Source organism: Lissotriton helveticus, chromosome 2_1 (assembly GCF_964261635.1).
Source record: "Lissotriton helveticus chromosome 2_1, aLisHel1.1, whole genome shotgun sequence".
NCBI lineage: Eukaryota > Metazoa > Chordata > Amphibia > Caudata > Salamandridae > Lissotriton > Lissotriton helveticus.
In genome coordinates, this window is record NC_136059.1 from 1,233,676,172 (window position 1) to 1,233,703,488 (window position 27,317).

Genomic DNA, 27,317 nt, shown 5'->3' on the forward strand with positions numbered 1-27,317 from the left:
TGTGTAAAATTAGTTAATTTATTACAAAGCCAAGAATAACTCAACATAAAGACACTCCAAAATAAGGGTGTAGAAATGCATCAGAATCAGCATAAAGCCAAACCTACTTATCCAATGTAAGCAATGTAGCATAAACAAAACAATTAATTCAAGGGGCAGAATACAGAGGATCAAAGAGCACAAGTCCAAGTTTCCCTGCTTTGAGGGTTGATTACTATGAAGCATTAATGTATCTCTACCCTATCACTAAAGTGGTGATGGAGCGAGGGTGAAAACAAACATTTTTGTATACCCCTCATGAAGTCACCTTCCCTTAACCGTAATATGTATTAATTGTGTGGGTTTAAAATTAACCAACGTAGAATAGAAAGCACATATACAAATGCACGTGGGATACTAATTTGCTTGTGTTGCAAACTGTAATACATTAATTGTGTGAAACTGTCCTACTAATATAGTGCGCAAATGCTATATTCTAATGAAAGGCTATGCATGTATGTTTTTTAAAGGTATAATTGTGGCAGAAATGGTGGAGAATGATAAGAAAACAATGCATATGTGTAGTTTTAAAGCTAGGTAATAACTAACAGGATCAACCTAGAATGGGGGGAGGTAAACAGAAGGGCTTTACTTCGAAAGCTAACGTTTAATTGTGTTTGTTTATATAATAGTTCTCGTTATGACCCATGCGGCCTAGTAAAACAAGGAGGATTTGCGAAACTCCAAGAGAATGTCTTTCTACGCATGCGCGACTATGCTCAAGAGATGTGCAAGCAGTCTGTGCCTGTACGGCTGGTGTCAAGGTCAGCGTGGCCTGAAGAGCAGAATGGTGCCAAATTAAGATGTCCGTGTTGTGAGCCTGGGAAAGTTGAGCGAAGTGACAAGTTAAAGGACACGAGTGAAAGAATGTAATAACAAATAATCTGAACTTTATTGTGCTTAGAACTATGATTAGGCGGAAATATGGACGATGAGGAGATGAGGTTACCCTCATCCACCCCTTGAATGGACCAATGAGAATTGCGTGTGGACCCTAAGAGTTTCAAATTATAGCTAGATATTTAAGGAAAAAGAGTATAAAAGAGGTCATTCGGTAGAGAAAAAAGAGCTTGCTTTTGAATGACTTTCGCACCACGACATGCTGTCGGACTGATCGATTTTCCTTGGTGCAAAGACTTTGACATTTTCTTGACTTTAACTTTTGATGGGTTGGAGTCCTGATGGGTGGTGAACATCGAGAAAGAATAGGAGGCTGTTTTTGGGAACTTTGCCGTACTAATCCTGATTTCCATTGCCGAGAAGATTGGTAATATGTCTTTGACTTATTTTTCTCAACTATTCTGCTAATAAATGTAAACTGTTTGAATTAGTTTTCTCTTTCTTTAGATGATAAATACAATGTTTAATTGAATTAGACCCAAAAAAAGTTTAATTAAGTAAGGTCATGCTAGGAGATCTAACATTTAAAATAAAAATTAAATAAATGGAGAATTAAGCTGGTCTTGTTGTCCATTAGTTAACTTTTACTTGCTGAACCATTGACCAAACAGGGGGGTGTCTTAAAGGTTTTTCTCGAGAATTAAAACCACGGTAAGATCTAATAAAATGCATACGTATATAATGTATAGAATTTAGATTAAACAGGTGAAGTATGACTCTCCGCTATTTCCAGCAGCTCATCCTCTGGTTTTCACTGATCTTGGGAGCAGGGTGATTTGTGCGAATGAGTGACTCGCGGTCCCTTGGGCCCCACCGAAGAGTAAAGTGTGATAGCTCTTGGGAAAGATAGTGATGGTTTAGAGGTTTGTTTTAGAGCAGCGCTGGATCAGTTTTTCTTGGTAGCAGGAGTCTGGTTGCTATAGGTTAACTTGGACCGGCAATTTATAGATTTATTTGGGTAATGTATATAGAGTTTTGATGTACAGAAATGATGACTAACATTATATGTTGAGTCTGTATTACGTTGTGTGTAGTCGGAATTGTAAGTCTTCTGGGAAGTAAGAAGCTGGTTACTCTGCCTAGAAAGAGGAAGGTGTGGCATGTAAGTTGCACGTTACATAGTCTGTTTCAAAGTAGTAACAAGTTAGGGACATTTTATTTGTAAAAGTGGTGAATGTATAGCAAAGGCAACCTATAAAATCTTGGTCTTAGGCACTGGAATCAATGTGTATTCTGATTAAAACTTATCCCTGAGAGAGTAATAGAGTTTTCACCTAAGCTTGAGAGCAGAGTAAGGCAGAGGGAAGTGCTACTTTATCGGCGAAACTAAAATCCTTTGGTAGAAAAGAGGTAAGCGCTGTCTACCGGAAATACAGAATTCCTGTGAGTTTGAGGAAACTATCACTTTGGTTTTAGTAAAGCAGACGAATGGAAATTTTCTATGTGGTTACTAACTGGTTTTAGATGTATAAAGGTGTAAATATAGTGTGCCGATAATTTTTGTAAAGGGGGGTCAGCCAGAGCTGCAGAAGTCGGGGTAGGGCTGACGTCAGAGGTGTTGCGCTGGGATTGGTCCGCGTGACTAGAACATAGTGAATGTTGATTGGTGCGTTAGAAAAAGCTGTGAAAGCATTGGTTGAAAGTGATTGCAACATATTCTGTTCTGATTGGTGCGTTAGTGTGAAACGCGCTGTAATAGGTTAGTGTAACGAAGCAGTTCGCAGGAGAGTGTGCGATTATTTGAAAGTTAGGAACCGATCGGAAAAATTGAGTTTTATTATGGAGATGAAAGAGAAAAGCCTACATGGTTTAAGAAATTGAAAAACATGTTTAAAAAGTACAAGGAAATAGTTACCAGAGAGGGAAAATTGCTTCCTCCACCTAAAACGCCTGCATTGTACACAATGACAAAATATGGCTATCATACTTGCATATGGTTAGAAAATTGGGCTAGATACACTAAGAATGATGGAGTGTTGGGATTTCCAGAAGTAGGTTCTTTTAGTACTGCTGTGTTACAAAATTTGAGACAGAAAATGACTAAGCTTGAACCGAGACCTAGACTAACTCAATTTGAGGCATTGACCGAATGGGAAGATGAAATGCATGAATGAGAGCGAGAAAGATTTGAAGAGTTCAGAGGACCTAGAGGTAGATTGAGAGGTTTGTGGGGAACGACTCATGAGAGTAGAATGCGGAGATGGAGAAATGCTGATATGTGTGATGGAATGTATCCGGTAAGAACAGTTGAGGAAATGGTCGGACGGAAGTGTACGGAGAAGAGGAATAATGTGGAACCAGGAAAAAAGAGTTATGGGGATATCGAGACAGAGGATGAAGTGTTTGAGGAGATATTAAATAGAAGACCCCCACCGTATCAACCGAGTCGAGTAGCAGTGACTCCAAATGCCCCACCAATTGAGACCAGATTTTACGGGCACTCCAAGATGATTTTCAGAAAATAAAAATAATGCTGAGAGAGAAGAATTAAGGTATGATTTAAATGTCCCGTCAATGGAGACTAGGTTTGCTGGTACTCCAAGACAATATTGTGAAACTAGAGACAGTATGGATAGAGCTGAAAGAAGATTTGAATAAAATCCAAGTACGTCCGTATATGTGCGATCTACTAATGAATTGACTGAAAAGATACAGGAACTCACAAAAAATATAGAAGCTGTGACTGTCCCAGCAACAATAGGTCCTGTGATTCGGGTGTTCGAAAATCAGAAAATAAAAGAACCAACGTTAACTATTCCTTTGAATCCGAGTTTACAAATAAGAGAACAGGTTTATCCAGATTTATCTGAAGTTAGGCATACTATGACACCGCCTGATTTGACCTTTAATCAGAGTCTTCCATATAAATTACCGATGGGTGCGGAATCAGAGTCTGCAACCCCTGAAAGGAGTTTAGATAAAATTGATTTAACGCAAACTCCTGTAGGACTGACAGAAAAGGAATTAAGTGATTGGCTCAAAACCATGAAATTAAAAGATCAACAGCCAGATTCATCAAGCCAAAATCGGCTCGCAAAGGGCCAGATTCTGAGAATCTGGCCCTTTGCGAGCGCTATTTTTGCATCTGGATTCATCATCCCAAATGCAAAAATCTCAATTTTAGAAATCGCTAAATTGCGAATTATTGCATTTAAGGAATCTCAATTTGAGATTCCTTAAATGCAATTCATGAACCATTTTAAAATTGCGAAATTCGCAATCTGGGGCCGCTATTTACCGCGAAGTCTAACTACGTGGTAAATAGCGAAAATTTAGAAAAATGCACTTTAGTGCATTTTTCTAAGTTGTATGTTACACACACACATGTCCTTTGGACATGTGTGTGCGCAACACCAGTGTACCTTACCATTTCAGGGGTGCTACAGGGTGTCCTTTGGACACCCTGGCACCCTTGAAATCGCTTCCTTATTTGCGATTCGCTAATTGCTAATCGCAAATAAGGAATGACTCCCCATTCATTCCTATGGGCCTTTAGGCCCATAGGAATGAATGGGAAAGCCATTCCTTATTTGCGATTAGCAATTAGCGAATCGCAAATAAGGCAGCAGTAGAAATCGCACAAAATATTGCAATTTCTACATGCATCCCGTTTTGCGAGTCTTTATTAGCGATTCCTTAAAAATCGCTATTAAGGACTCGCAAAACGGGAATTTGATGAATCTGGGGGCAAGAACCTAAAGCATTAGATGTGGTCAGATTAAAAATCGACATGGAAGAATTAATAATTAGAGCACTTGGAATGGATAGATTAAGAGCATACCAAGATGAAGAATTAATGTTCATGTGTAAAAGCATTACATGGAGAGCTAAAAATCTGCATGATCGATTAGAGGGATTGGCAAATGAACTTGATATAGACTTTGCAAAAATTAGGACATTACAAAAGCCTTACAGAGTAGATTTTACTGAAAAGGACATTGACAATATGAATACTGCCGGAAGATTAACTCAGATAAAATAATTGATTGTATTGCTAAGGAAGTGGGGAGATGTGGAACGGTGGAAGAGTAAATGGAGAAAGAAAAGAGAAGAAATTAATGACAAAACATCGTTAGCGTTTCCAGTTAGAGAAAAAGAGCCTGTAGCGAATGAATTTCCTATGAGAGAAATACCAGGAGGAGGGTATGTGCATGTTCCTTGGACTAGACAGGGTATATTGTCATTTACAAATGATTTCCCTAGGTTACGAGAAAAAACAGTGGAATGGTACCGACAAGTGGATTGATTTATAAAGGTCTCTAAAGTGTTATGGGAAGATTTAGATGGGTTGTTTGACATAGTAGTACCAGCAGATTTATGGTCTAAATGCAAGATTCCTGTGGATTGGCCAAAAACAGAGTACCAAAGAGATTCAGAAACGGGTGCTCCAGGACCTGAAGGAATGCGGAAATATGAACAGGTAATAACATTCTTGAAGAATAAAACTCCCCCAAAGGAAACAGATTGGGTAAAGATTGACATGACATTGCAAGAACCCAAAGAATCAGTACATTCATATTATGAAAGATTGCTGTTAGTGTTTAATTAGTATAGTGGATATGAGGAATTGAGCAAAAAGGACATGAGTCATTTTGTGTATCAATTTGTCTTTGAATTAAGACCAGAGATAGGGGATATGATCAAGCATAACTTGATGGGATGGCAGTCATGCTCTGTCGATGAAGTGTTATGGCATGCAAAATATTGTAGTGATGAGTTTGAAGTTAAGCAAAGAATGCTTAAGGAGAAAGCCATGTGGGCACAAGTGAAAGTGGCTGAACATCAAGTGGCTCAATTAGAGAACAAAAGTCATGATGGAGGTCAAGCGAGAATGAAAGAGAACCTAAACAAAGGAAAAGGAATGGGTAATTTAGAAGAGGCGAAGAAAACATTTCCATTTTACAATTGCGGCAGGTTAGGGCATTGGAAGAAAGAGTGTAAGTTAACACCAAGAGTTAATCCCGAAAATACATCATTTAATTCACAGGTGCAGAATGAGGTAAATCAGCAATCATCGCCACAGCAACAGGTAGTTACCCAGCAGAGTCAGGTGCCACAAGCACCACTTCCACACAGTGTAAATCTACAGAAATACAGTGCAGAGACAGGATTCTTCGGAGGAGAGCAGGTAACAAGATCACCTCGAGTGAATGTGAGTCCACAGTATTGGATAAAGGAAGATGAGAGTGAGTCAGATGAAAGTTATTAACGGTGCCTAGGAGAGGGAGAAGAGTGCGTACTTGGCGCAACTCTAGAGGTAGATCAATCTGGTCCTTTTGTGAATGGAAAGGGGAATGGTGTAAATGTAACTTTCCTAGTGGACACAGGTGCTACCCGTTCTACTGTTAGATTAGTAGAAGTTCAAAATCTTCCTCTCTCAGGTGACTTTATCCAAGTAGTAGGTGTAGCGAATAGGCAGAATAAAACATCCCTTACTGAACCAGTTGAGGTTGAGATTGGCAATTTCAAAGATATGCATCGATTTGTAGTATGTGATAGTAGTCCTGTTAACCTTCTTGGTAGGGACAAACTGTGTGAGATGAACTTTGCCATTTATTGTTCACCAGATGGCATGGAACTCCAAACTCCAGATGAAGATAGATTGTATAGAATGACCATGTCAATGATAGATTCAGAGCAAAATAGCATGTTGCCTGTATATGACAAAGAAAATATACCTGGCGAATTAAAAAAGACTGTCAAGGAAGAGGTGTGGGGTTTCACAGGAGACGATATTGGATTAATGAAAGGTGTGGGTCCTGTAAAAGTAGCTGTAAAAGGAGTGAGCTACCCAAATATTCCTCAGTATAGATTGACAACAGAAATAATTGAAGGAATAACTCCTGTAATAAACAAAATGATTGAACAGGGAATTTTGAGAGAAATAGTAAGCAGTCCATGTAATTCACCTATAATGGGCTTGAAAAAGCCCAACGGAACATTTAAGATAGTACAAGATTTAAGAAAAGTTAATAACAGTGTTGTCCCATGCTGTCCTGTTGTGCCAAATCCAGCAGTGATCCTGTACCAAATTCCACACGATGCAGAATGGTATACAGTCATTGACCTATGCAATGCGTTCTTTACAGTTCCATTATTCCTTGATAGCCAGCCAATATCTGCATTCCAGTTTGGAGACTGTATTTTGGCATGGTGCCAAATTCCTCAGGGGTATACTGAGAGTCCCTCCATATTTAATCAACTGTTAAAGAAGTCATTGGAAAATTTTAACATGCCTGGAAATTCAGTATTGGTTCAATATATTGATGCGTAATAACAACAAGAATTCATGGGTCTGAAAAACTGGATGTGTGTGTTATTCAAGGTTGAAAACAAAGAATGGATTACACCAGAAAAGAGTCAACACAAAAGTAATAAGAATATCTCTAAAAGAAGTAGATTCCCATCAGTCACCGAAGTGATATTTGTCATCCTTTGGGAACCTCATCTGTACCTTCCAGTTGTAAAGAAGAAGGTACTCACAGATCTTATGATACAGTCTGTGGTTAAAACATGATATAGTGCATGTGATTGTGCAGTGTGGTGATACAGGTTTAAAATTTGATGACCAAAAGGAAAATTGTGTTTATTAAGTATCCTTTGGTCTCAAAGATAAAATAAAAAGTGCATGGACGCCCTTAATAGATATGTGGGCGTACTAATGCGGTCGACATGTTTCAGCCTATTTCTTCAGGACCAGATATTATAAACTACTGCACCTGTAGTCAAAAGTGAATAGAGATAGATACATACAACCTTACACCTTTGTACAGCTATAATTTGTCAGCTTAGGCTTAGGTGTGGACTCCTGTAAAGATACAAATTAGGAATAACAAGTAAATGGTGAAAGCAAACACATTGTTTCCACACTGAAAACACACAGAAAGAACATTCCTATTGATATGTGTTCAGAAATTGCATTTTAACCTTTAAATTGAAAAGACATTTGACCTTACCTGTTAAAAATCGGGAAGATACTATCCGCTCCTGGCAACAGCTCAGGGCGTGAGGCAACGCTCTCCAAGAAGAAAATGAAGGTACCAAATGTAGTAACCCATTTGTTTAAAAGTCTGATATGTCACATGTCAACTTAGAAAAAATCGAACCATGTGCTATCAGATAGAAGAAAGAGATACATTTGTTTAAAAGAAAGCACTATGACTCTGTGGCAAGTAGTTAGTTAATTTTGTAGGGAAAGGCATAAGGAAGATAGCCAGAGAGTGGAGTAGTTCTCTCTGACTATACCTCACAAAAAGCATCAAAGTTGACTAGTGAGTATACAAGGGAAAGACAGATATAGCCTCTCTTACCTAGTCTGTCGCTACCCCGGGTCGGAACCTGAGAGTCACCGGCAGTGACGTTCCAGTCGGGGTAGCGGTTTAAATACCGGTGTTAATTGGATGGAAAAAGTCACAGCTGTGGATTCTAGAACATCACGCGCTCACGTGGCTCAAAAGCCACCAATAGGACCGTGCAAGTTCATTGAACTATCAAAAAGCCGCTAGTGGCGTCAGAAACAGTAGTGCACACCCCGTGTGAAGGAGAGCATTCACTGGTTTGTTACTTGTAGATGGCGAGACCAACGACCGATTTCTAAGGTCTAGCCGTGAGTATGCGTCACAAAAGGCACCAATCACATCTGTCATGCTGCCGAGCGACTAACCGGCAGCGCGAGTGATTACAGAGCGGCGCCAGTGAGGTTGGGCAATGTAGTTTGAAAACCTTGTGAAAGTCCGGGCCTGCATATGAATATAAAATCATGTCCACTGTGTAGATTTAATAGGTGGCAATGATCCTAAAACGCCCTTATAAAAATTGTAGTATAGGAGAGAATGATTCAGATGATATAAAATGCGGAGGGAATTTCTAACTGATAGCTGTCTCGAACCGGCATATAAAATCATGTCCACTGTGTAGATTTAATAGGTGGCAATGATCCTAAAACGCCCTTATAAAAATTGTAGTATCGGAAAGAATGATTCAGATGATATAAAATGCGGAGGGAATTTCTAACTGATCGCTGTCTCGAACCGGCACTGGGAACTCAAAGCTTGAGTCTCACACTCTTGAGCTAAAGCTCTGCCCTGTTCAAGAAGGTGAAAAAATGATTGTTGAAACAAGGGCAAAAAGTATGAATTAATATTTTATAGGTATCGTTATTGTGTTTATTAGGTGCCAATGATCAAAAAGCACCTTTGTAAAAAAATACATTCAAAGATCATAATTTGGATAGTGTTTAAACACAAAACGAAACTTTATGAAATTTTAATATGCTGATAGCTGTCTAGAACCGGCAAAATGAGCACTACGGCCTCTATGTTTGAGTCTCTGACCCCCAAGCTAAACCTCAACACTGATGTAATGTGTAAAATAGAGTGTATATAAGCAAAAGGCAGAAGCTAGGGGAAAAGGACCTCTATTTGCACGGTACTAGAAAAACTAGAGAGACAGTGATCAAGACATTCAAAGGGAAGTCCATAAGATCTCGTCATTGAGACCGTTAACATCACTTGTTAATTTGAATATCCAACGTTGTTCCTTTCTAAATAGAAAAGTGGCAATGTCACTAATGTGTGAGGGTATGTAAGGTTGCTCAAGAACTGTCCAACACATTTCCTCTGGTTTATGTTTCTGTTCCAAGAAATGGTTTGTCAGGAGTGTGGCTTGTTTCCTGCAGCGGATAGTGCTCTTGTGTTCCATTATGCGCTGTTTTATCTTTCGTGTGGTCATCCCTACGTAACGCTTTTGGCATGGGCAGGTAATCAAATATATCACTCTCTCGAATAGAGAAAAACGCGTTTCTCTTTTAAAAGAGGTAAGAACTTACGAGATTGGTTAGTACACACACGACCACGGGGCTCCACCAATGCTGCACAGAACACCCTCTGGAATATGCCAGCAGTACATGGACATTATCCATGTGGCACTTGTTCCGTGTGCCCGCAAACAAAACACACGACTGTAATTGACATCGGCACTTCTCGTCCATGGAGGCAGTGCAAACACACCAACTGCAACAGCGACATTGCTAGTTTTCTATTTAGAAAGGAACAACGTTGGATATTCAAATTAACAAGTGATGTTAACGGTCTCAATGACGAGATCTTATGGACTATACACACTTGACGTGGAATATTCCGCCGAGTGTTAATATGTGGATAAATGACTGGTCAAAGAAAGGTTACTCATCCAGTGTTTTGTTACATAGATGAATATGTTAGTTTGTCATTCTATGGTTTTTTGTATGTTCATGTGTAAACTAATGTGGTTTAATGAATGTTTGTAATTTGTGTTTCACAATTAAGTATTGCCCTTCACAGAGTCATGTGACAATCTAACATTTACAAAAAAAAAAAAAAACACCAAGTGTGATAAATCACAAGGACTATTGAAATCAGAACATTGGTACCTTTTGTTTTAAGTATATAATACATTGTGGCAACTAGATACTCTGTTTGTACTAGTGGGTTGGCAGCACTGATTGTGTCACCCACTTAAATAGCCCTTTTAAAGAAGTCTCAGGCATGCCATTGTAGTCTGTGTGTGCAGTTTAAAACTTCCATTTTGGTTGCGCAAAATAAACCTTTTGCAAAGACTAAATCTTCCGTTTAATACATATAGGTCACCCCACAGGACAGGGTGCAGTGTATTTAAAAAGTATGACATGTAGTTTTGACTTTTACATGTCCTAGTAGTTAAAGACTCTTAAATTCGTTTTTCACTCCTGCAAGGCCTGCCTCTCCCTTAGGATAACATTGTGTTACCTAATTACTTATGTAAGTGATAACTTACAATTGGGAGCTGTAGGAAGCTGGCTCTCTATATTGTGCACTAAAATGAAGTACACTGTGTAGAGATTCCAGTGAGACCCAGATTGGTATATAGAGGCAAAAGTAGATAATAATAGTGCTCTATTTGTGGTAGTGTGGGTGAGCAGTTAGGCTTATCAGAGGGTAGTGCTAAGCCTTTGTTGTACTCACAGAGGCAATAAATGATACACACACTCAAGAAAAATTCTAAGACCAATGTATAAAAATAACACTGATTATTATGTAATTTTTCAGACCAAGAACTTAATTCTACAGTAGGTACTTTTCAAGATATGCATTTTTCAAATTCTCAAAATCGCTTTTGTGCACAATTACTCTCCATTGAAGTCAATGGGAGAAAATGAAAAATACATTCAAAATCATGCAGTTGGATTTCGAGGTTGACATTCAGGATTTAGGTATGTAGCAAGACCAGGTCCAATGTTCCACCAGCGTATTTTTGGGTGCTAATATCCTGTAGCCTGTGTGCTGTAACAATTCAGCTACCCTGTATGCCAGGTGGGCTGCTGTGAAGAACAATGCCATGCCGATTAGGCTGCAGCCTGTGTCGTTGACCCTGTATGACAGGTAGGGCCTCCGAAAAGATCGCTACTGTGCAGATCAGTCCATAGCCTGTGCGCAGAGGAGAAACGGTGACCAGGTATGCCTGGGGGGCCTCAGGACAAGGCAAGGCATGTGGTCTGGTCAAGACTGTTGATGGAGGAAGGAGCCTGAATTGGTGATCCGAGCGCGCCCAACCTGTGACTGAAAACCAGCACCACAAGCATTGCACCCCTATTCACCTGTGGGGAGGACCCCACGAAATTAAGCAAGAATTTTTGCACCATTGAGAACCTTCAAGCCTCGGCCGTACCATATGTGGGGAACTCTAGTACATCCAACCACGGCCATCCATGGCCTCTTGCGAAAGACTTACCGGAGGCAGCCACTGCAGATTCAGTGCCCATGAAGGGGGCGCTCACAGGGACTCTAGTACTTGGATCCTACTGGTGTGGGTAAGATTGCTTTTCTGGCCAGGCGACCCTGGGAGGATTTGCCGCCCAGATAGCGATTCGACACTGACTTTAATAAAGAGCCAGAGTAGGACTTCTGAGACTACCAGTGGGGTTTAACTTAAGTGCTGCCTATAGCACATCGGAAAAAAACACTATTGCCAGAGAGAAGGGAGTGTGGCTCAGGGACCCACCTATGAAACACTAGAGCCCTGTCCTCAGGGGACTGTGTTTTGTTTGTGAATGTCCTATTTTACTTTGTGACTGCATCTAAATACTCTTTATTACCATAAAAGCAAGTATTTGACTGGACAATCATTTGTATTGTTGCTTCAGGGTGCATTTTTAGTAGTGAGCCTGTGTTCACCCACCTATGTCTACCTCCCCCAGAGAGCCGTGGACTGCTCAAATTTGCATTACCACTAAGAGTCAAGTGCTAATGGAGTTCTTGGCCCAGTTTATTGCTGAGATTCTGCCCAAGAACAGAACTATGCGTAGACTGAATGTCTTAAAGTTAGGATTTTTCTCAGTGTAGGAGTAGTAAAGTTAGGACTCCTAACTTTATGACGCCTAAATGCCTTTGGTGAATACCGAGAGTCTTAAAGTTAGGATTTTTCTCAGTTGAGAAGTCCTAACTTTACTACTCCTAAACTGAGAAAAATCCTAACTTTAAGACTTTCGGTATTCACAGAAGGCATTTAGGAGTCCTAAAGTTAGGAGTCCTAACTTCTATGAATACCAAAATGAGTAAGTGCCTTCTGTGAGTACCAAAATGAGTAAGTGCCTTCTGTGAATACCAAAATGGTAGTAAGTTTAGAATTTTGTCTTAAGTTAGTTCTGTGAATCGGGCCCACAGACAGTAAAAAGCACTGGGTTGGGAATAGACCTCAGCACCATGTCTATAGATCAGATGAAGGATTTCTGTAGGGACAGAGAGTGGAGGGTTCCCAGAAGTAGGGACAGAGAGGTCCTTACTAACTTCATTAGGGACCAGTTTGAGACACTGGGCAAAAGGGATGAGGCTATAGTTGACTCTAGGAAGGGAACCATGGTAGGAAACAAGGAAGACAGTGCTGTGGTGACAGGTGTTAGGATCCTCTTAGGACAGATCTATCCCAGACACACGCAGAGTATGTCCCCTAATGCATTTTCGAGAGGTTCACCAAGACACTCACCACCTTCAGGGTCATATTTTTGATTATATCATGCAGTGCAGCAAGTCACTTTGTTGAGCTGTGCTACATGATAGGGAAAGGGCAGGCATGCGCCATACTTAACATTGTATGGTGCATTTCTGCCTTTTCCCGGTGTTTTTGCACAATGTGCTGTCTAGTGCCGACACAGACACTCTTGCACCATGGTGCAAGGGTGCCTGCATTGTTAGAAGGGTCCTTTTTATACAGGAACGAGCACTTTCCTGCACAAAACAATCCCCTGAGGCATTTTCCTCTTTCCATTTGTCCTGCAGAATGCAGCACACATGGAAAGAAGAAAATACGATTTGAAATAAAGATATTTTCGCGCCTTCCAGGTCTACCTCTTATAGTCAGTCTGGGAAAGCTTCAAAATCCATCGGTTTTGCGTTGGAACACTCATGCTCCACCCACTGAACTTCTCCCTTGGGTAGAGTACCTCAACGCAGCAATTTGATCTGCATTGCATTACTCTGGATATATCAAGTTACTCCGGGCCAAGCAAGGGGGCTTGGGGGCTTGATGAATCACAGCTTAAGGGTTGCATCACTTTTGCACCCCATTGCGTGGTGCAAAAGTGACACAACCATTTGATAAATATGGCCCTTAATTTCTAGAATACCCCAGGTGTGTACACTGTGTACAACACCTTGAATTTCTAGGATACCACTGTCACCAATTCAAGGAATTAATCCCTTGAGTGTATCAGGGACCCTGAGCTAGCAGCCGGTGCTTCAGAAAGCTAAGGCTGAGGTAGAAGAGAAGGCCCGAGAGTTTGAGAGGGAGAAGCTAAGGGACTCTATCAGGAACAAGACAAGAGGAGCATGGTTGGGTGGAATTCACACAGTTTCACTCTTTGGAATTCCACTGAGTCACATAAAAATTCAGCGAAATTCTGTGTAGTTCTTCCAACGAGCGGAAAATATGCACATCGTGCTGCAATTTAGCATCAGTAGGTTGAGCTGTCCTGAACAATCAGCACGAATGGCACCATGCAGTGTGACAGTGTGTGGCCATTCAAGTTGGTTTTGCTTCCGATTGAGCAGAAAATCGACTTGAACGGTAGCAAATCTACTCAATAGGTAGCTCCCTGTCCGTGACTACAGCACATTAAACCATTGTGCCAGGAGATGCCAAATCTCACTCCTGCTCACCAGTTCTCATTCTGGCGCCTCGAGGGAAAAATAATCTGCCATGCGCCGATAGGCGGAATTTGGCCAGAACTTCGTGTTACAAGAGTAACACGGAGTCACCAAATTATGCCATTTCACCCTTAGAGAGGAGTAGGGAGCGACAGGAGGAGCGGGCCCGGGAAGAGAATTTGTGACAGAGGGCAGAGAAACAGAGGGAACAGAGGTGGAACAGAGACAGTGGGAGGAGAAACAGAAGGAAATGGAAAGAGAGCTGAAAAGGCAAAGGATGGCCCTTGAGAGATAGAGGATGGCAGCAATGACAACTCCATCTGTGATAAGTGACTCTACATCCAGTTCTGGCCAGGTTGTGGCCAAGGTTCCAAGAAATCATGTGCATGTGTATGCAGAAGGTCAGGACATCTTGGAATGGTTTGTGAGCTTTGAGGTTTCTTGTAAGGCATAGGCCTTGAATGCAGTGCCTAAGGCAGATTCCTTAATGTGGTGCATGCCATTGGAAGGTGCTGCCATCATTGGCGGGTCAGCTGGTCTATGAGTAAATGAAGGAAGCTTTGATTAGGCAGTTGGGCTGAAGCCAGTTGAGTGCCATCAGAGATTCCAGGACTGCAAGAGAGCCGATAGTGTTCCATTTAAGACTTGGATTGATAGTGTATTGCATGGTTGGAATGAGTAGGTGAGAGGGATGGAGGCCAAGGACTTTCAGTCCCTTAACCAGTTCATGCTGACTGGGCGACTGAAGGAGGATTGCTCTACCCCACTTAGGTAATACCTGTCTGATTTGACAGAGAGGGATCTGGAGAAACTTGCAGTGTTGACTCATAAGCTGTTAACTAACAGGGTTCACAAGGAACTAGAACAGCACAGTTCTAAGCCAAAGGAGGAGAGGAACATTCCACAAACTGGTTCTAAACCAAAGGGTAAGGGTCAGGGTATTTCCCATGTGACTCATAGAGGGCTCAGGAGAAATGGTAATGGTAATGGTGTGCCTGGGAAGGAGCTTCATGAGAAGGGAGGACTGGGAAGTTCTTCCAAATCCAAGGTGGTGACTTGTTACAAGTGCTATCAGGTGGGACACTTCAAGTGAGATTGTCAAGCAAAAGACCCTGACCCGGGCAACACAAATGATAGCAAGCATGTGATACGTAGGTGAAGGAACCCGATAGGGCCCAGATGCACTCAACCTAGTAGCTATGGATATCTGGGAGAGGAACCTGAATATTCCTAAGCAAATTTATTCTAACACAATGGGGTTTGTAGAGGAAGTTTTATCAATGGGAAGAAAGTGCTTACCCTGAGGTATAATGAAGCCTTCGTCACTATGGTTGAGAGGAAGCACCTTAGGCCTGAAGAGATTTTCCCTTGGACCAAGGATACAGGTTTGGTAGGCAGGAGAGAGGCATTGAGTCTTTGCTTGCAAGGGTTGAGATTCAGCTTAAAGACAAGGCGCCCATGATTGATGTTGGAGTAAAGGAAACGCAAGATGCTGGATGTCTCTTAGGCAATATTTTGATTGCCCCTGGGTTGGTGCCAGGGGCAGAAGCCTTTATGGCAGGGACAATGTTTTCTGTGTTGACAAGAGCACACATTGAACATCATTCTTAGAGGGGAACTGGGATTTTTCCTGATTTGCAGGGACCAGGACAAGGTAGTTTGCAGGAAAAGGAGGTCTCAGGGAAGGCGATGGCTGTGGATGTGATCACTTTTGTTCCAGAGGGAGGGAAGGATAAGGCTCCTGAAGTGGAACAATTGTAGGAGTCTGGGTCTCTTCCAGAGCTGCAGGGATTACTGGCTGCTGGATGGCCTACCCAGGAAGATTTCTGCAGGGCACAGGTGGAGTCCTCTACACTTGTGGGACTTTGGAAGAAAGCCCTGGAACAAGTCAGTAAAGAAGTGGTTGGGAAACATTTGTTGGCCGGGAGGATGATCTACTTTATAGTGAGCCAGTGGATCCTGGGCCAAGAACTGGTAAGAGGCTGGTGGTTCCATTAGTGCATGGGAATTTACTGTTGTCGCCGGCCCACGAAATTCCCTTAGCAGCGCAATTAGGGATGAGAAGGACCCAAAATGGATTGGACCCTCTGTTCTACTGGTCAGGAATGTGCCGAGACAGAGAGATGTTACGCTTGCCAGATGAGTGGTAACACAGGAGGGAGGATTAAGTCACCTTTAGTGCTTTTACCTGTTGTAGGTGTTCCTTTTGAGCAGGTGGAAATAGACATAGTTGATAATTGGCTTATTTGATCCTTCCCCTCTTAGTCAGGCAACAAGTATATCTTAGTTGTGGTGGATCAGGCCACTAGGTACCCAGAAGCGGTACCTCTGAGGAGCGAATGTATGACATTACAACGCATGCTTTTACCACGCATGCTGTTACAACGCAGTTTTTACAATGCATGCTGTTACAACGCATAGCGCTTGGGGTGCTGGATAGTGAATAGTTTAATTTACTATTCCAACTCCAGTCCCCGTGGATAGTAGGGAAGATGTTGGATAGTAAATTAAATCCATTCCCTATCCTAGAGCGCCGCCCAGCGCAATGCGTTGTAATGACATGCGTTGTAATAGTTGCGCCGTAAAGGCACTGCGTTGTAAACGTTTCGTTGTAAAGGATGTTTCCCCTGAGGAGCATGACTGCATGGGTGGTACTGAGAGATCTCCTGGGGAACTTTTCTACGGTCAGATTTTCAAGGATGGTAATTTTTGAATGAGGAACAAACCTTTATTAACAGCGAGATGTGGGAGTGAGCTGATGTGACATGCCACTTCTGCATGGCTGACCATCCTCAAAGTAATGGTTAGGTGGAGCAGTTTAACAAGACACTGAAGATCATGATGGGAACTCTGACTGAGAACCTCAGGAGGAACTGGGATCTTCTCTTGCCATGTCTCTTGTTTGCCCACTGAGAGATTCCAAATACGGGGTAGAGTTTAGTCCCTTTAAGATTCTGTTTTGACATCCAGTGTGGAGTCCACTCACCTTAGTCAGAGAAGGGTGGGAAGGCACCTCGGAGTTTGAATAGAAGATGTGGTAGATTATGTGATTGTCCTCAGGAAGTTGATGACACAATACATGAGTCAAACAAAGGAAAACCTTCAAACCAGCCAAGCGCTGATGAAGGAGTGATACACACAGAAAGCAATGCCGGCTGGGTATCAGGAAGGTTAGGAGGTGTTGGTGCTAAAGTATATTTGTCCCAGGGCTTTGGAGGTCAAACAGTGTGGGCCATTGTTAGACCTGGCTCTTTTTGAAGGTTTATCCCAAAACCTTTTGTCTTTTGCCTCCTATTTTTCTGACGCTGTTTTTGTTGGCTATAGGATTCTGGACACTTTACCACTACTGATCAGTGCTAAAGTGCATGTGCTCTCTGTGTAAATTATGATTATGCTTAGTTATCCATGATTGGCATATTTGATGTACTGGCAAGTCCCTAGTAAAGTGCACTGAGTTTGCCAGGGCCTGTAAATCAAATGCTACTAGTGGGCTTGCAGCACTGGTTGTGCCAACCACATGAGTAGCCGTGTTAATGTGTCTCAGACATACCTCTGTAGTGTCTGCAATTGTAGTTTTAAACTGCCATGTTGATCTTGCAAGTGCACCCACCTGCCAGTCCTAAACCTTCCATTTTCTTACATGTAAGGAACCCCTCAGGCAGGCCCAAGGTACCCCCATGGGCAGGTTGCAGTGTATGTGAGAGGTAGGACATGTACTGGTTTGTTTTACCTGTCCTGATAGTGAAATACTGTGTATTTCATTTTTCTCTATTGAAAGGCTTTTCAGTCCTATAGGATAACATTGGAGCTGCACTGTAACCTTTTACATGTGTAACTTTCAATTGGGATAAGATGGAGAAATGGAGTTTAGGCTATATGAACTCAAAATTCACTATCACACCTTTTAGGAAAGGTGTTTTTTAAATTGTGTGTTTGAAAATGCCACATTTAGAAAGTTAGATTTGTTTTGCTTTACCATTCTTTGTGCGTCTGATTGGTTGTATATTCACTGTCCGGCTTTGGAGTGACAGGAGCTGGGGATGTGCATTCACTCTGGACAGTCACAAGGGCAGTTGAAGTGTGTCCTGCCTTTCCTGGGTGACTCGTCCCCAGGCTGAATAGACCTGGTCTGCATTCAGAGTGATGGGAGGAATTTTGCTAACACCTGAATAGACTGTGTCTCCTTTGCACAATGCTCTGTCCACCCCTGTGGTCATGCTGGACCAGGGAGGACAGAACTGGTTTGGACTGAGCTCAGAGACTCTGCCACAAAGAGAACAATGACAACATGGGATATAAGTATGAGACTTAAAAAGCCAAGACTTTAGATTACTTCAGGAAACAAGAGCACCCTGCCAAGAAGAAAAGCAGGAGAACTATGTGAGGAGTGCAGCCTTTTCTCTGTGGAGGGTGGGTTGGCCTGTAGTTGCTACTTCTGTCTGTCGTAGAGGGAAAGGACTGACTCTTTTTGCCCTGCTGTGGTATCCTGCATGTGAATAATCTCCAAGGGCTTGTATGTGCTTGCCTCCTGTTGGAAGTCAGAGGGGGATAAAAGACTTCAAGATAAAATCCTTGCTGGATATAAAAAGGACCTGCCTGGGAGGACAGCTGGAGAAGTTGTGTGAGGAGTTTTGCCTCTGATGTGTGTGGGGTAGGATGGCCTGCAGTGGCTACTCCTGCGTGAAGCAGGAGAAGGAGCAGACTGGCCTGGTACTTTTTTGTTTGCAAAGAGGTACGTGCGTGCTGGGCACTCTATTTGAGGCCCAAACATGCAGAGAGTGCTTTAATTTTCAGGAAGTCCCTGGTGCTTTAGGTGTGGGGAAACTTTTGAGCGCTCTCTGAAACTATGGGCCCGATCGCTGGGAACCCCCCTCCTTCACAGTATGGTGTAGGCCATGAGGCACCTCCGTATCGTGTCACGTTTTAAGACCCTCCGGGGGGAGAAGTCCTTCAAAAGCTCAGCTCAAGTCGCTCACTAGCGAGTGCAACCAGAAGCCCCAGGTGTTGCCTGGTACTTGGCCTAAGTCGCACCCAGAATGGGAGGGACCACCTACCACGGAGCTGACCAACACAGGGCAGGCCAACCCCATCCCCGAAGGGGTAAAAGCCTTGTGGGGTCCAAACAGCTACCTCCAACCTCAGAAGGGCAAGAGGAGGGTGCCCGCCAGCTGTAGGTCTCACTAGGATACTGAAGGAGGCAGCATTGGCGTGGGTTGTTCCCCCATGGCCTTGTATATGTCGAAGTAGCACTGCACTAGCGGGAAGCTGCCATTGGGAGCATTCTCACTCCGGAGGACCCAGCAAGGTCTCCCCGCTGGAAGCAGCAGGGCGTGTCTGCCTCCCCGTTCTGACACATGCATTTGGGGGATTAATCCCCTGCAACCCTTCGCAGCTGCACCGCACGATCATGGGCACCTGCTGTATTACATACCTTGGGGGCACTTGTGAATTGAATGGTTTGGCAGGGAGAGACCTTGACAGAGGCCCCTGCTGGGAAAGTTTACCGCATTACCAACTATAGGCGTGCAGGTGCTGATGCTCTGGCCTACAGTTTCAGCTGGGCCTCCCCAGTACTAATTATATGTTCTTTTGATTAGTGTTTTATGTGTAACCTAACAGTGGGATTCCATGTCCTGATCTCATGATATATGTTGGTTGAATACTTTCGGAAGACAGCTAAATAAGTATGATGTTCAGGAGCTGGATGGTATGCACTGTAATGGCTTTTTCTTGATGTTCTTTTACAACAGGTGCAACTTATGAGTATTTACTTAAGTCCACTACATGTGATGTGATGACAATTGCCTAGTTGGCAAAGTGATTTATGATCTGTGTATGGTTATGACAATTGCCTAGTGGCACAGTGATTTATATGATTGTAGTCTGTGTTTATATACAACTAGCAGCCCGTCCCAACGTTGTCCGGGTATGAAATAGAATGTGTGTAATGTGTGTATTCAGATACGGTCATTCGCGTGTTCCCCCGCTTGAGGCCCAGATGCAGCCCTGGTTGATGTTAGCAGGCGCCTGTCCCCCCGCGTGAGGCCCAGCTGCAGCCCTGGTTCATGTTAGCAGGCGCATGTAATTAGTGTAGTGATCCGCCGCCTGAGCCCGGCTACAGCCCTGGCTGATGTTAGCAGGCGCGTGTAATTTGGTTTAATGTGATAGTTCAGTAACAGCGCGCATGATAGGCTGCAGTAATTGTCCCCGCAGACACGATCAGTCGCTGTGCCCCCGCTTGAGGGCCAGCGGCGACCGTCTAACAATTAGAATTGTGTGAGTCTTGAATGATTGTTTCCCGCTGTTCTTATTTTTTTATGACCCACACCGACGCTCTTCGGCCCGAGTGCTTTTTAGACGCACCCAGGCCAAGCCAACACTGCGTTCTGCCCTTTCAGATGCACCGAGGCCAAGGCACACACTGCATTTGGCACCCCCAGTATGTGTGAGACAACGGGCAGTCCCCCAAGGGAGTCTTGCGAATGGTTACTTACCACGCTTCGAGGTGAACGCCTTTGTGACGCCCCCAGCACACGGCCACAGCAGACAATCTGATTAATGTACGACCCAGATGGCATGAAGTGCGGAACGTAGCACACGCCCCCAGTGTTTGTCACGCCCCCAGCATGCCCCTTGATGCGGCGCAATTGCGTAATTGGCGCTTCACATGGCATGAAGGGCGGACACATGCCCACAGCGCGGACGCACAACCACGGCGTTTGTCACGGGCCCAGCGTGTCACGCCCCCAGCGTGCCCCTTGATGCGGCGCAATTACGACTCACATGGCATGAAGGGCGGAACGTACCACACGCCTCGTTTGTCACGCCCCAGCACACGCCCACAGCAGAACGCAGACACGCCCACAAGGGACTACTTTGCTGGCATGGTTCTTTTACCTTTTAAATATATATGGTGGCCGTCTGCATAGCCTATGTCCTTCTGCTGCAACTGCCCTTTCCAACGCTGTATTGGGTGTTGTGATTGGTGCTGTGGTTACTGAGATTACCCGCCTCAAAGGTTTGGGCTCTCTTTATAATATTAGTATGAATATATATATATATATATGTGATCAAGGGCTCTTGGAGCCCGAAACGCGTCTTGCCCTCTTGCTACCAACCTTTCCTGCAATAAAGACCAACCTGTGAATTGTAAGCTGTGGTCCGTGTCCTGTTTGCTTCGCTAGTCCTGGGTTGCGCCTGGATTGGAAGTGGCGTTCTTTGGAGTCTGCGCACATATATATATATATATATATATATAATATATATATATATATAATATATATTATATATATATATATATATATATATATATATATATATATATATATATATATATATATATATATATATATATATATATATATATATATATATATATATATATATATATATATATACCCCTCGGTTCCTTTTTGCCAGAATTTGCAGTGCTCTCTCGCCGGTTCGTAAATCCCCGCGACAGAACCAGGCCGCATTTCAATCCACAACCAATTCCCCCAGCTGGGAGAAAAATGGGACAAACTCGAGTTTGTCTTCACTTATGTGCTTTTTTATTTAATCCTCACAGCATGCAGTTTCTCAAGCAGGCAGGCACAAATCTACGCGTTTCGGGATAGCATATCCCTTGTTCACGATCAATTTGGCTCCAGGCTCTCAGTCTCAACATAGTGAGTCACATTACTACATAATTACCTGTTTGATGTTATTTTGTCCCTCGGCCTTCTGGATGATGTAGTTTTTTGCAATTTTTTGAATAATTTTTTTTATCCGTCTGGATAGACTATGTCCTTCTGCTGCAAATGCCCTTTCCAACGCTGTATTGGGTGTCGTGATTGGTGCTCTGGTTACTGAGATTACCCGCCTCAAAGGTTTGGGCTCTCTCTTTTTTTTTTTATATCTTTTATTGCGTTTCTTATTGGAGTTGCATAACATATCAAAGCATTTTCAATGTAGACATAGTTTAACAAGCCACTATCATACAATCATGCGTTTTAACAACAACAGTGTGCTGTAATGACCTTGCTTGCCTACCGTCATTTACAAACAAAATGTGTGGCCTAGGGCTCCCATATCCATAAGTCGGTCTTCCAAGAAATGACAGGTGTATATAGAACAAGGAGGAGGAAGACATCATCCAATATAAATCAATGATACGTTATCGGAGGTGCCAAGAGGCTCTGAGGACACATGGAACATAATAATAAAAAAAGGAATAATCAATGTAGATATGGCATTGCGAGTCATCGAGTCATGTGGGCCAGCAGCTGTTAATTCCGGTACAAAGGCATGGTCACGATCCTATGCTTTTAGGAATATGTGTCTCCATCCAGTTATGGTAACAATACAATTGAATCCACTCATATGATCATTAGGGCAAGCCCAAGGGAGTGTTCGTGTTATATGATATTCAAAAGATTATAACCATGCTTCGAAACTGTAACAACAACACGATCAATGATAACATCAAAAACAAGTGAAAAAACAAAAGAGAATAAACAGAGGAGAGGCTGAGTGCTGGTGCAATGCTATCGCTAACGTAGAATGTCTGATGCGCAGTGTGGCTTTTCTGGGATATGGGGGGCTACGCAGGTGACATGGTCCGAGAGGGGGGAGCGGGGCAGGGGAACAGGTGGGGGGCACGAGGGGGGCGGTAACAGCCTCCACATCTGCAGCGGGGCCTCAGTGTGCCAGGAGCCATTCCACCGGGTTGCAATGTGTGTGTGTGTCTAGTGTGCCCCGGCTAGGCCTTTCTCCCTGTCGGGATTCAGACGCCGTATAGTAGTGTTAAACTACGTCCCATGCCAGCGCCACGGTAGGGGGGGGGCGTGTCAGAGGGGGGGTGCGCCTAAGTGATTCCGCTTTGAAGGCATGCCTGGTGAAAGGCGGCCAAGGTGTCGTCCCAGGCCTGTGCTATGGGATATGCGCGGAGCCCCGCCGTTTCTTCCCTATGCAAGGTTATGCTTCTGCTCTTGCCCAATTGTCAAAGGAGCTGCGCCAGTGTGTCACTTGTGGGGGCTCGCTGTTTTTCCAGTGTTTACTGATTAGCCTTTTCGCCGTTATCAAACCGAGGTCCCAGAATCTTGTGGGAACTTTAGTTAGTTTTGTCCGTTTGTAGAGACCTAGTATGCATGTTTCCCACGTGGTTTGCAATTCCCTACCCACCCCTGCAGCCAAAGAGGCAGACACCGTGCTCCAGTAGTCACGCAGTGAGGGGCAGGACTAGAGCATGTGTAAGAAATCTGCGTCGATTAGCCCGCATCTCGGACATGCACACGTGGTGAGTCCAAAGTACCGATTGACCTTGTCCGGGGACAAGTACGCACGGTGTATAATGTAGAACTGAATAATTTTGAAGCGGGAGTTGCGCGGTATATGTGTTGCGCCAGCCACATTCCTTATCAGTCCATTCCCGTTCCCTGTCCCTCGCCCACCTGTCCCGCAGGCGTTGGGAGGAAAACTGTGTGTGGATGTGGAGGGCCTGTGCTAGCCAATGCACCACGTGGGACCCATTCCCCATAACATGCAAGTATTGTATCAACAAGTGAGTGGGCGGCTCTTCCGAGAGGTCACCCCAGGCCTGTGTTAGTGTGCGTATGAGTGTTGCATGTAGTAGAAACTGTCCCGCCAGGAGGCCCGTGTCTGCGGCCAACGTTTCAAAGGGTACCAGTACCCCCTCTGCATATAGATCTCCCACAGTATCCACGTCAGCCTGTACCCAGCTGCCCAGGGCTGCCTCCGTGAGCACACTATTGTCCCTAGGCGTCCCCAGCAGTGGTAGGTTTGGAGCATACGGCCTGGTAGAGCCAGTAAGCTTTAAGCTTCTCGTATAGCATTTACGCGCTACTGCTAAGTGCAGCTGTGTTGGGCAGCGGGTTTTGGCCAGAGGGTGGAACAGTGCGTGTATTTGTGTAGGCGTCATGATGGTGGTGTCTGTGGCTGTATCTCCCAGGTTTTTCCCGCTCAACCAACTGGTTGCCCACTGTAGCTGCGCTGCTAGTAGTAAAGCTCTTGATTGGGGACCGCCAGGCCCCCAGCCTCCGCAGAGGCATATAGCGTCTTCAGAGCCACTCAGGGCTTTCCCGCGTTCCAGATCAGGCTCCGGACTGAGGTCTCTAGTTCACAAAATATGCACGCGGGGACACAGACCGGGAAGTTAGCATAGAAATACAGTAATCTGGGTAATGCTATCATTTTCGTCAAAGTGACTCGGCTGGGCACTTTTAGGGGAAGAGTCTTCCAAAAAGACATCTGCGCCTGCAGAGAGGAGATTGCCCGCACCAGATTACCCTCCAACACATCTGTGAGGCTTCTATACACATATATACCAAGGTAGCGGAATGTGGTTGGATACCAGTAAAGCCTTTTGTTCTGGATGGTAATTGCACATACCGGTGTAGCAGCATCAAAGGAATACACGCCAGACTTAGCCCAGTTAACTCTGAGCCCTGACATCACCCCGAAGGTGCGGAAGACGGCTGCAAGCGCTAGTGGGAAGCAGGTCAAATCCCTGACATAGAGCAATAAATCATCAGCGTACAGCGAAACTGCATGTACGCCATCAGCGAGGGGGATACCCCAGTCCGCGCCGGAGGTCCGCAACTGCACCGCCAGGGGCTCCATCACCAATGACAAGATTAAAGGGGATAGGGGGCATCCCTGTCGGGTACCCCTGTGCACTCGGATGGTGTCTGATAATAGCCTACCCGTGCGGACCCGCACAGTGGGCTGCTGGTAGAGCAGCTCCACCATTTGGATATAGTCATTGCCTAGGCCATATTTTTGCAACACTGACACTAGATAAGGCCATTCCACTGAATCAAATGCCTTCTCAAGGTCAAGCACCAGACATCCGGAATGGGGCCATCGATTTGTGGCGAAACTCTGCACCCTAAACAATCGCCGGATGTTGTGCGAGGTGCTCTGCGCCGGCACGAAACCATTTTGTTTGGTGTGAACAAGGTGAGGCACCAGAGGGGCTAAAATCTGGGCCAGCGTGGAAGCCAGGATCTTGTAATCCGTGTTGAGGAGGGCCAGTGGTAGGTATGACCCCAGTTGGGTTCCCGTCTCTGCCAGGCTTCGGGAGAGAGATCAGGTTCGCTTCATTCAGCGTGGGCGGGAGAGCGGAGTCGGCAATAGACGCTTCGTACATCCGCAAAAGCTCCGGAATCAAAATGATAGAGTAAGCCTTGTAAAACTCGGTGGGCAGCCAATCCGGGCCCGAGGATTTGCCATTAGAGAGGGAGAAAATGGCTGCTCGTAGCTCCTTGGACGTCAGTGGGGTGCCTGGTTCATCACGTTGCGCATCATCTATCCAGGGTAAGGGTAGAGCAGACAGGTGTTCTGCTATGTCAGCAACTGAAGCCTGCAGTCGGGACCGATAGAGATCTGTATAATGATCCACAAAGGCTTCATGAATGGCCCTCTGCGTATACACCGTGTTGCCCTGTTTCGTGCAAATTGATGTCACTGGAGTGGTCTAGGCGTCTTGCCTGATCAGCCACGTCAGCAGTTTGCCTGGCTTGTCCCCAAGGTGATGGGTGCGCGCTGAATGGGCTGCATAGTTCAAATTCTTTAGCCTGTCTAGCAGTCGCGTGTGTGTTTCCCTGGCCTCCATCAGTGGTCCCTCGTCGCCCCCCACCGCACCCGCTCCTCCCGCAGCAGATCAGACTCAATGCGTGTCAGCTCCCCGTCTATTTGCTTCTGCATGCCTGCTTGTGTTCCCAGACAGTGGCCCCTCGTGACAACCTTGAATGCGTCCAATTCGAGTTGCGGAGTGGAGGCAGTGTGATTATTTTCCCCATAATATTGTAGAAGGCGCACCGAGAGCACGTCACGGAACGGGGCATCTAATAGCAGAACAGGCTGGAGCCTCCAGGTGGGTATCGGCGGGTGTGGACGCTCCCATGCCAGTTCTAGAATGTGAGGGTTATGGTAGAAGTGAGTGCGACCCATGTAATAGGTGTCAGTGACATGGGGGAGCAGGTCGCTCATCAGCATGTATCTGTCAAGCCTAACATGTAATGTGTGCGCGCCTGAGTAGTAAGAGTATACCTTAGTGTGCGGATTGCGACTCCGCCAGGCATCATGCAAATCCCACTGTGACGCCCAATTCGTGTGTTCCCTCATGGCCCCAGTCACCGTTGTGTTGGCCAGGGGCGGGAAGGAGCGATCAAGGCCCACGTCTAAGACACAGTTATAGTCGCCTCCCAGTACCAAGGGAACACCATGCCAGGGCGCCAGCACCGCCGACAATCGTGTAAAGACGTCCCCCTGTTCGGTGTTAGGGGCTTAAAGGGATGCAAGGACAATCAGTTGGCCATCTACCCTACCGTGTATGACCACATATCTGCCCTCTGCATCTACCCGTAAGTGTGATAGGGCAAATGGAGTCCCGGGCCGTATCCAGATTAACGCCCCTCGGGCATAGGCGGAATACCCAGTGGCATACAGCTGCCCTCGCCATCTACGATGCAGTTTCTGTGTTTCCGGGCCAGTTAAATGAGTTTCCTGCAAGAGGGCTATGTGTATGTGGTGGCGTTTAAGGTAAGAGTAAATTTGATAACGGCGTGACGGCGTGTGCATGCCGCGCACATTCCATGTGCATATCTTAACCACCGACATAAGACATCTAAGCATTCCCCATCTCAACGCCCCCCCCCACCCACCCCCCAACAACAACCCACACAATGTTCTGTCAAGCCACACGTCCACAGGCGCCATCAGGTAGCTAGCATGTATGTTCTGAGTGTACATGCAAGGAGTAAAAAAGGAAAACAAATCAACCAGCACTGGAAACAAGGAAAACATAAGATCAATGCCAAAAGGACGACAGCAGAACATGTTGTCATCCAAACTCTCTAGTGAGTGAATAAAGTCTTAAGTTCAGGGGGGTCGCGGAGCACTTAGCGTGTCCGTTACAGGGGTGTATCTCAGGCAAATAGAGGGTGCCTCCCCCTACACAGGTGTCTCATGCCAGTCGGCTTAGTCGAGACAGGTTCGCTTCCGGACAGGCGGCTCAAGACCTACCAGGCACAGTGCTCCTCAGTCAGACATCTCTCAAGGACAGGCCGCGCCCCACCCCCCGCTCCCAAAGTCAGTGTCATCTCCATCACCCAAGCCCCCGACCACCAAATCGAGTCAGGGTTTTCCCGATACCTCAGCATCCAGAACAGTACTCACTGCGTCATTAAGAGCGAAGGACAAGGTTCAGTCTATGGCCAG